The sequence below is a fragment of the Cibotium barometz genome, chromosome 39 (genome assembly GCF_041138505.1).
Source record: "Cibotium barometz isolate CiBa-2024 chromosome 39, ASM4113850v1, whole genome shotgun sequence".
Classification (NCBI taxonomy): Eukaryota; Viridiplantae; Streptophyta; class Polypodiopsida; order Cyatheales; family Cibotiaceae; genus Cibotium; species Cibotium barometz.
The window spans coordinates 2,201,061-2,209,377 of NC_141084.1; the positions used below are offsets into that span (position 1 = coordinate 2,201,061).

The window sequence follows — 8,317 nt, forward strand, 5'->3', positions numbered from 1 at the left end:
TTTGGCATGCTAGATAAAAATTCCCATTTTTCAAGTGCACAATTTTTCAGTTTTGGCATGCTAGATGAACAAATTCAATCTATTCCAATTGATTTGAGTATAAATATAACTATTTTGAGTAAGTTTTGAGCAAGCTATGACAATTTAATAATAATAAAACCCCTTGAGCATTCCTTTTTTTTAATGAGAGTCAAAATTTTAAAAGTGTCCTAAACTTTGCTCAAAATATTCTTAAAAATATAGTGATGTCCATACTTAAATTGATCGAATAGGCCTAATAAAATAGTGAAATTTTACCGAAATAATAATAAAATTTTCCCTCAAATAAAAAATATTATTTGAGTACATAATTTTAGGAACAATAATAAATTTTTAAATTGCAGAATCTTGTAGTTTTGACATACTAGTAAATAAACTCATTGGGCAAATTGATTAAAGTATAAACATGACTATATTCGAGTAAGTTTTGATACTTTAAAAAAATAAATTCTTTTATTATAAGAGAACATGTGACGAGCTTATCACTTATTCAAGGGGTTTTTTTTTCAAAATTCTAAATTTGTTTAAAACATATTCACTTATTCAAGGGTTTTTTTTTTCAAAATTCTAAATTTGTTTAAAACATATTCACTTATTCAAGGGTTTTTTTTTTCAAAATTCTAAATTTGTTTAAAACATATGGTCATACCTGAAAAAGAAGTAGTTCCGGTAATTGGTATACACTTTCGTAAACCACCCATGAGAAGCATATTTTAACTCAAATCGATTGGAATTCACCTACATGAGCCCATCTCGTATGCTAAAACTACAAAATTTTGCACTAAATAAAGTTGAGTGCTAGAAAATATTTTTTTAGCCCAAATTTTTGCCGTATTAGCATGCTTGATTAGCTCATTGGGCCTATTCAATCGATTTGAGTATAAAGATGATGATATTTGCCTTTGTTTTTTCAACAAAATAGGATAATTTTAATATTAAAAAATCCCCTTGAGCAAGTGGCGAGCTTTGCCATTTGCTCGCCAAAAATTAAATATGGTCATGTTTATACTAAAATCAACCGGAATAAGCCCAAAGAGTTTATCTAGCATAGCCCAAAGAGTTTATCTAGCATGTCAAGACTATAAAATTCTACATTTAAAAAATAGTTATTTTTCTTTAGAAATCTTTTTTTTGAGTCGAAAATTTTCTAGTTTTGGCATACTACATGAACTTTATAAAAAAAAAACTTTTTCTACATGAACTCTAAAAAACTTTTGAGTGGGGATTTTTCTAGTTTTAGCATGCTACATGAACTCTAAAGGAAAATAACTTTTTCTACAAAACTATATAATTTTAAAGTTTTGGCATGCTAGATGAATTCATTAAGGCCAATCAATTTGAGTATAAACATGTGACCATATTTCAGTAAGCTTTTCTTGCTCTCTTTAAAATTTTTAGAGAGAAATGTTGAATTTTTGGCATGCTAGATGAATTCATTAAGGCTAATAAATTTGAGTATAAACATGTGACCATATTTCAGTAAAAGCTTTACTTGCTCTCTTTTAAATTTTTGGAGAGCAATGTTGAAGGGAATTTTAAAAAGGTTAAAAATGCCATAGTTACTTAATTTGTTCAAATACACAAATCATAGGGCCAATGGAGTGCACAAACTACGTAGTTACTTAATTTGTTCAAATACACAAATCATAGTTACTTAATTTGTTCAAATACACAAATCATAGGGCCAATGGAGTGCACAAACTACGTAGTTCTACACTCATAAAAATAGGGCCAATGAGTGCACAAACACTGTTTTATACTTTTAAAAAATATTCTTCTTTTGCTTAAAGAAAAAATTTCCCTTGAGCTCTCCACTTGCTTGTAGTTTTGGCACGCTAAATGAACTCATTGGGCTTGTTTGAATTGATTTAAGTATAAACATGACCATATTTGAGTAAGTTTAAAATCCCTATGAGTATAAATATGACCATTTTATACTTTGCAAAAAATCCCCTTGATCAAGTGGCAAGGTCACCACTTGCTCAAAGTTTTTTTTTCAATATAAAATTGTCCTAATTTACTTATACTAAAAAAATGTTTATACCCAAATCAAATGAGTTCATCTAGCATGCCAAAACTACACAATTTAGCTCTCAAAAATAATAATTGAGTTAACAAAATATTTTTTTCAGTGTTGAATTTGTAGTTTTGGTATGCTAGATGAAATCATCGAGCCTATACTATTACTTGAGTAAGCTTTTAGCAAATTATGACAACATGAATATTTTGAAAAAATCATGAGTTGACCACCTATTTCCATTTTTTTTTGGAGCAAGTGGGGAGCTTGCGATTTGCTCAAGGTTTTTTTTTGAAACACAGTTCGACTTTCAAGAGATATTCACCCCCATAGCTAGATTGAGCACTTTTTGCACAATACTAGCCTTGGTGGCTGCTCTTGGGGGGAGCTTATGTTTTTAGAGTGGATTTCACTCCTAATCACAATTGCTGAGCTATTTCTTGATTCAATGCAATCAAATCTAAGCCTTTTTCCAAAAGTATGCAAATCACCAAGAAACTAGTGTTTTCCCCTTCCAAGATATAAATATAGGATGTCCTAATGCAAATAAACTTCAAAACAAAATGTGTTTTTAGAGTTGATTACACTCCTAATCACAATTGCTAAGCTATTTCTTAATTCAATGCAGTGAAATTTAATTTATTACACTCCTAATCACAATTGCTAAGCTATTTCTTAATTCAATGTCCTAATGCAAATAAACTTCAAAACAAAATGTGTTTTAGAGTTGATTACACTCCTAATCACAATTGCTAAGCTATTTCTTAATTCAATGCAGTGAAATTTAAGCCTTTTGATGCTCCAAAATTATGCAAATGACCAAGAAACTAGGGTTTGTCCCTCCCAAGATGTGAATGTATAGAATGCCCTAATGCAAATAGATTTCAAGACAAAATAAAAAACAAGCTATAACACATCCAAGGCTCACCATATCCTTTTTGAAGTATGACCTCCTAATCAACACTATTGGTGGAAAATATTGGGTTTTTCCAATATCTTGGAATGGATGGTGGATAAACGAGATTAAGCAATATGCTACTCCTTATCAAAAGTGCCAAATATTTTCAAGTTAAGAGCTTACCTTAGCCTTGCCAAATCATGTGTCATTAGGCCTTACCTTAGAGTTGCAATTCAACTTCCCAATATGGGTGCACTAGCTCATCCATCACATCCTGACTCTGTTATCACATCAAAATGCTCCTTTGACAATGGAGTGAAGGTAGACTTTTCTCTATGTCTAGATGGAGACAAAAAAAGAGAATGTCATTTCTGGTGGTTATCTCTCACAAAAAGTGGCTAAGGAAGAAGCTAATAGAAGAGAGAAACCTATAATAAAACCTTCAAGCAAGCATCCATCTAGCATGTAAGAATTTGATAGAGCGTAAGTAAGTAAGAATAGAGAAGAGAAAAGCTCAGAAGTATTTTATTGCAAGGTAATGAATGTGTATTGCTGCTTAGTGTCAAAAATGATATATATATATATAAGTGACTAGTTTTTACTAGGCTAACCAAACTTAATAATGGTCCAGACACTATTATAATCTTAAGCAAGTATATACACGAAGTCCCTAGACTTTCCCTATTTGACATTAAACTCATGATAAGGCTGCTTTATATGTTCTAGTGCTGTCTTACAAAAGATAAGTGTTGTTCAAGCGAGAAAGATGGCACAACACCTTATGGTAGGTTGGGTGGGTGAAGCCATGCTAACCTAACAATCGGCTATTTTTTTTATATTTTGAAGTAAGCATGAAACCCTACCCATATAAGTGCCCCAAATAAAATAAGTCATACCTTCCCTTATCAAGGCTTGTGCATGTTTTGTAGCTCTTACGTAAGGGGTGGGGCATTAGTGATGACAAGCTTTAAAGAGGAAATAATGGTGTCTACTATGGCATATGGAAAGAGGAGGCCCACAAAAGGGGTTGGGACCATTGTTGGCAAATGAAGCTTTTTCTAAAGCAACTAAAGGAAGTTATTAGAGTGAAGTGAGTGATGCTGGGTGTAGATGGCTCTAGCATCACCTCCGTCTTCACCGTCTTCTCCGACCTCTCTAGCCTCTAACACTGTCGGTGCTGGGTATAGATGGCTCTAGCACCAATCGTTACTTCATCACCTCCATCTTCTCCGAACTCTGTCACCTTTGTCTTCTCCTACCTTTGTCACCATTGGTGCTCTTTGACATCTCTAAATCTCTGATCTCTTTGACCACCACCAATGCTCTCATACCTCTGGCTCTCTCACTTCTCAGACTTCTCTGCTGTCACTCCATCACTGTTGGTGCTCTGACCTTTCCGATTGCTGTTATTAACACCAATGCTCTTTGATTCTTTGATTTCTTCGACCGTTAAGTTCTCCGATGGTGGTCGTGCCTCACGTAGTGCATGGCCACCTTCTTAAGCCACATGACACTTATGGCCGTCACATCTCTCTCCTTTTTGCAAGGTAAGGGGATATCTCTCTGTGATGGTCCAATCTTCTCTTCTCTTTCTCGATGGTATGATCTTCTCCTTCCCGATGGTGCGAGTTTCTCTTTCTCAAGGGAATTTAACCTTTGAGGCTCTTTCTTACTTCCATTGAAACTCCGAGGCTACCTCTAAATAAGAGGGTTTGCAATGTAAAGGAGGAAATAGTGGATATAAGATGAGGAAGAGTATATAAAATAGAGTTTAGGTAGTGTGTGAGAGTATTGTGTTGGGGTGTGGCTATGGTAGCACACCATCTTGATTTTCAAGGGTGCTTGTGGCATGCTCGATTAATGTCTTGAGTCTCTATCTTGTGTTGTCATTATTTGTATGTTGGTGAGTGTCTTGTGCATTGAATGACAGAGGGAGTGAGAGAAGTAATACACCGAGAGGGAACTTGACTTTGTGGTGCAATGGTGGAAGTCTTCTTGCATCAGAGGGCTCAAGAGGTTTCAATCTAGCAGACAAGGGAGGGGTGAATCTGTTTAACAGGAACTTTGGTACATGGAGATTTGAATATTCCACAAATTGAATAATAAAGGAAATAAACCATATACACCATAGCATAACTCAGGAGCATAAAATCAAAGAACACAAGATTGGGTGCAATCCTCCCTCCCTCCACCCCCCCCCGCGTGCGCGCGAATGTGTGTGGCTCCTCTCCCACATGTGGTATTTTAATCATATTTCATATATTTAGCCCTTGGAGCTATAAGTAGCATAGCTTTTTCAAAATTGGGCTTTTACAAAATTCAACCATAGTCCAATGCTTTTAAAGTATCTTATAAAAAATAAACCTTGCTCAACATATGTACGATGGGCTAAACCATACAAAATTAATTATTTTGCACACATGTACACAGGTAGATAATTCCATCCAATGTCCACCTTTTTTGTCTCGAGCTTATGATCTATAATAAAAAACAGTCCACAATGTTAGATCACAATTACTTTGTAATCACTCACAAAAATAATACTAACAAGTGAAAATCATTATCTAAATTCACTACCATGCTTCTTACATATTTAATTGGATTCACTCACAATGTCTTCACACGCGTCGCACGTGTTCACAGAGTTGATCGAATTCACTCACAATCAAACTCACACCACATTTCTCACACGTTACCACCACTGATCGGATTTACTCACAATCAACTTAGCGTGGGCATGTCTCACACGTGTTACCGTTGATTAGATTCACTCACAATCAACTTAGCTCAAGACATTCTTTTCACTTGTTGAGTCACCCAACAATTAATAAATTAATTATCGTAACATCCCTCTTGCTTGGGTTGGAACTGTCCTCAGTTGCATATTTAATTTTAGCAAGTGAAAAGAGTCAGCATTCATAGAATATCCGTCTCACATATAGAATCCCTATCAACACTTAAATTATGATAAGTTATCAGTCACACAGATAAATATCACTAAAAGTATCCACTATCACGGACATAAAAAAGAGCATCCTTTGTGGAAACCAACACAAGTATCCTTCATAGACAACCCACTAATTTTTCTTGGTATGAAGATAATTGTAATACATTGAAGTATTTTTATGCATAATAAAAGCTATGGTCTCGATTTGAAAATGACAATAAGGGACATATATCCTTCAATGATCAATTGAAAAACATATGTGCGTCATTGTTAGCTCATTAAAATCTAGTGAATGGTCTAATATGTATTTTCTTCCGCGTTTAGAAAGTACATATTAATCATTGAAACTATATGATGGATAATTTGAATTTAACTATGCATTGTTATTTGATTATTTAGGAAATCAGTAAACATATCCTAGAAGATTTTTTTTGTTCCCCTCTTGCTTGACAAAAAAGGTCACATATGGACTCTAATTTTTTATCCATATTGAACAATGTATAAGAACGAGTTTTAGGCTTACCTATATTATTACTATTTTTTTAAAATATATTTATGTGAAGAATTACCCTCTTGCTTAAGAGACAAGTCATCGTCCTCACGGTTGAGTGAAAAATGTTGAAGAAGTGTGAAATTTTGGGAAAGAATCATATGCTTATTTTTGGCTCTGAGTGTGGAAAGACTCTATGAGAATTGTAAGCATCTTGTGAGCTATAATTAGAAATCCATGTCTTTGATTCTACCAAAGGAGAAGCTCCTTGACTATTGTCGAGATTCTTATTATCTCCATCTTGTTGATTGTTGTCACAATTTGGACAAACAAAGTGGTCCATCTTTAAAAAAAATATAGAGTGGATCTTGGCTCAGGTTCATACATATAGGGTAGGATTATAAGGCATCTCACACTTGCAATCCTATCAAGGGTGAAGCCTCCAGTGCTAGCTTTATGTAGAAGTAATCCTCTCCACAATAGTTTCTACTTTTGGTGTAGCTTAGTGCATTTCCCTTTGATGATGGTGGACTTTGAATAGACAAGAAAGGCTCTTTCGCACCATGAACTGCCTCCGTCTTCCCATGGACTCTTCTGGCCTGTAGTAGCATCATAGACCTTGACATTGTTTCTACTATGTTTGCTTTTAACAGAGGGTGGACGGAGGCATGCAGCTGCCAACTTTGACGACCTTGTGGGTTACTTTGATAACGTAGGATTCGAGGGACTTCTTAGCAGAGGCGCCATTGCTTTCTCAAGCTGCTTTCCCCGTGCTCTTCTCTGCGTGCAGAGAACAAGAGCCTATCTTCTTTATATTAAAATATCTCCATGCTGAAGTGAAAAAAGTCGTTGGCAACCACCTTCTTCCCACTTTCGTTTTCTCCTTCACACTACAGGGCAAGGCCCATGCTTCGCTTTTCTCTCCTTGCTTCGGCCACGGCATATATATATATATATAGCCTCTTCCAACTCATTGTGCCCGCCTCTACGTAGGCGACCTATCTTTCTCCTCTCCACATGTTGGGGCGACCATAGGACATGCCTTCTTTCATCTCTGCTTTCTCTGCGTAGGTGGCCAAGGCCCTGAATATATATATATATATAAAGCTTTAATAGTAAAGGCAGTGAAACAAAGCTTTTAAGCTTTGCAAATTCAGCCCGCTCTGTATAATCTCCACCACTCTTGACGCCTCCAGAGGCTGATTAAAGGCAATTGATAATTAAAATTAAGCACAAGCTTGATTTAAATCAATTCCTCCAATTAATTGAAAGGAAACAAAACTGCCACCTTCTATTTGAAGAAGAGAGACCATTGGCCACTATCCGGAAGTCTAAAAATAGGAGAATGATTCTCAAGCTTTGCTCCAAACATCCTTAAAGAAGGATCTCCAAACCATCTTCAATTTTCTAAAACCACTTTTGTGAAACTAGGAGTGGTTTCTCGAGTGGTTTCTCGTGCATAGTAGTGGTTTTGCAAGAAAGTCTCCATCATCCAATCTTCAATTTTCTAAAACCACTTTTGTGAAACTAGGAGTGGTTTCTCTTGCATAGTAGTGGTTTTGCAAGAAAGGTTGACATCAATTGCTAGCGTTTCATTCCAATCTCCATCATCTAAGGGTTTCATTCCAATCTCCATCATCTAAGGGTCTGTCCACAAAATTTCCATGAACCTTCCAAGCTTTATCAAGAGTTTTTCACGCTTTATCTTCATTACCCTTTGGATTTTTAGGCTTTATCTTCATTACCCTTTGGATTTTTAAATGATTTTGTATCTTTCTCCAAAGCCCTGATTTGCAAATTATTCTCCACATTCCACTTCCAGTGCAAGTATTTTGAATTTTGAATTTGTGGAAAAGCCTTTAAATTTTATCCAAGCCAATAACCTTTGAGAAAAAATCAAAAAGTCTCCATGACCCAAATTTAATA

At 35.3% G+C, this 8,317-nt stretch overlaps 1 pseudogene; it reads right to left on the bottom strand.

Moving 5' to 3' along the window:
* Positions 1-6,548: 6,548 nt before the first annotated feature.
* Positions 6,549-7,299, bottom strand: LOC147615619 (chromatin remodeling protein EBS-like; annotated as a pseudogene).
* Positions 7,300-8,317: the final 1,018 nt, after the last annotated feature.